Source organism: Vulpes lagopus, chromosome 10 (genome assembly GCF_018345385.1).
Source record: "Vulpes lagopus strain Blue_001 chromosome 10, ASM1834538v1, whole genome shotgun sequence".
Taxonomy (NCBI): domain Eukaryota; kingdom Metazoa; phylum Chordata; class Mammalia; order Carnivora; family Canidae; genus Vulpes; species Vulpes lagopus.
In genome coordinates this window covers 62,512,604-62,515,265 of record NC_054833.1, presented here as the reverse complement: position 1 = coordinate 62,515,265, position 2,662 = coordinate 62,512,604, and the positions used below count along the sequence as shown (strand labels likewise).

General features: G+C 43.9%; 1 pseudogene; it reads right to left on the bottom strand.

Annotated features, from left to right (window-relative positions):
- Nucleotides 1–273: 273 nt before the first annotated feature.
- LOC121500063 lies at nucleotides 274–1,855 on the bottom strand (annotated as a pseudogene).
- Nucleotides 1,856–2,662: the final 807 nt, after the last annotated feature.

The following is a 2,662-nucleotide window of genomic DNA, read 5'->3' as shown; positions in this document are numbered from 1 at the left end:
GTTTTTATTCTGTGATAGATTTTTGGTTAAGCTGTTTCCGTTAAAAGGTACTGATTTTAAAAACTAATAACTTAAAACTGCCACACACACACACACACACAAAAACAAATGGTCCACAAAACATTCTCCTTTCCTTCTGAAGGTTTTACGATGCATTGTTATCATTAACCAGTCTTTTACTATTAAACTTAAATGGCCAATTGACACAAAGAGTTCTGAGACCGTTCTTCCACCACTGATTAAGACTGGGGTGGCAGGTATTGGGGATAATATTCATTTAGCCTTCTGAGCTTTCTGGGAAGACTTGGTGACTTTACCAGCTCCAGCTGCCTTCTTGTCCACTGCCTTGATGACACCCACAGCAACCGTCTGTCTCATGTCATAACAGCAAAACAGCCCAGAGGAGGATAGTCAGAGAAGCTCTCAACACACATAGGTTTGCCAGGAACCATGTCAACAATGGCAGCATCCCCAGATTTCAAGAACTTGGGACCATCTTCCAGCTTTCTTCCAGAACGGCGATCTATCTTCTTCTTCAGCTCAGCAAGCTTGCAAGCAATGTGAACTGTATGACAATCCAGCACAGGTGCATATCCAGCACTGATTTGGCCTGGATGGTTCAGGATAATCACCTGAGCCGTGAAGCCAGCTGCTTCCATTGGTGGCTCATTTTTGCTGTCACCAGCCACATTGCCATGACGAACATCTTTGACAGATACATCCTTGACATTGAAGCCCACATTGTCCCCAGGAAGAGCCTCACTCAAAGCTTCATGGTGCATTTCAACAGACTTTACTTCAGTTGAAACATTGACAGGAGCCCAGGTGACCACCATGCCAGGCTTAAGGACACCAGTCTCCACTCGACCTACTGGGACAGTCCCAATACTGGGACTTGTAGACCTCCTGGAGAGGCAGATGCAAGGGCTTATCAGTTGGATGAGTTGGTGACAGACTGCAATCCAGAGCTTCATGCAGTGTGGTTCCACTGGCATTCCCATCTTTACAGGTGACTTTCCATCCCTTGACCCAAGGCATGTTAGCACTTGGCTCCAGCATGTTGTCACCATTCCAACCAGAAATTGGCACAAATGCTACTGTGTTGGGGTTGTAGCCAATTTTCTTAATGTAGGTGCTGACTTCCTTAATGATTTCCTCGTATCTCTTCTGGCTGTAGGGTGGCTCAGTGGAATCCATTTTGTTAACACCAACAATTAGTTGTTTTACACCCAGTGTGTAAGCCAGAAGAGCATGCTCATGGGTCTGCCCATTCTTGGAGATACCTGCTTCAAATTCACCAACACCAGCAGCAACAATCAGGACAGCGCAGTCAGCCTGAGATGTGCCTATAATCATGTTCTTTTTTAAAGATTTTATTTATTTATTCATAGAGATACACACAGAGAGAGAGGCAGAGACACAGGCAGAGGGAGAAGCAGACTCCATGCAGAGAGCCCGATGCGGGACTTGATCCCAAGTCTCCAGGATCACACCCTGGGCTGCAGGCGGCGCTAAACCGCTGCGCCACCAGGGCTGCCCTATAATCATGTTTTTGATAAAGTCTCTGTGTCCTGGGGCATCAATGATGGTCATATAATACTTGCTGATCTCGAATTTCCACAGGGAGATATCAATGGTGATACCATGTTCATGTTCAGCTTTTAGTTTATCCAAGACCGAGGCATCCTTGAAGGAGCCCTTTTCCCATCTCAGCAGCCTCCTTCTCAAATTTTTCGATAGTTCTTTTGTCAATCCCACCACATTTGTAGATTTGTAGATGGCCAGTAGTGGTAGACTTGCCCAAATCTACGTGTTCAATGACGATGATGTTCATGTGAGTCTTCTCCATTCCCATTTTGGTTTAGATTTAGAAGTGGTTTTTACAACACCTGTGTTCTGGTGGCAAACCCGTTGTGAAAAAGCACTTTTTTTACTTTTGACATGACCCACGATAATGTTTTTCTATGGGTTGGGGCCACACACTTCCTAGACAAAGAAAAAGATTTCCTATTCATCATCTGAATGAAACTGGACAAGTTCATTATCAAGTTCATATGGAAAAATAAACTGAAATAGTCCCCCACAAAAGTCTGAAAAAGAAGAAAAATAAGGGAATTTAGCTCTGCAAGATATTAAAATCTTTTAAATCTACAACGATTAAAATTGTATGGAGCTGGCACATGAATAGACAAACAGATGGGACTAATTAGGAAGACCAGAAATAAACTCAAATGCTTATACAAATATAGTATAATTAGAGGCGCCTGGGTGGCTCAGTCAGTTAAGTGGTTAAGCGCCTGCCTTTGGCACCTCAGGGTCCTGGGATCAGGCCCCACGTCAGGCTCCCTGCTCAGCAGGGTGTCTGTTTCTCCCTCTCCCTCTGCGCATTTCCCTGCTCATGCTCTCTTTCTTTCATAAATAAAATTCTTTAAAAAAAAAAATCACAAGGGGCACCTGTGTGGTACAATAGGTTGAGTCTGACTCTTGGTTTGGGCTCAAGTTGTAACCTCAAGGTCATTGAATGGAGCCCTGCTTCAGCCTCCATGCTCAGTGCAGAGTTTACTTAGGACTCTCTCTTTCCCTCTCCCTCTGCCCCTCCCCACCTCTGCTCTTTTTCTGTCTCTAAAATAAATAAATAAATCTTTTTTTTTTTTTTAATTTT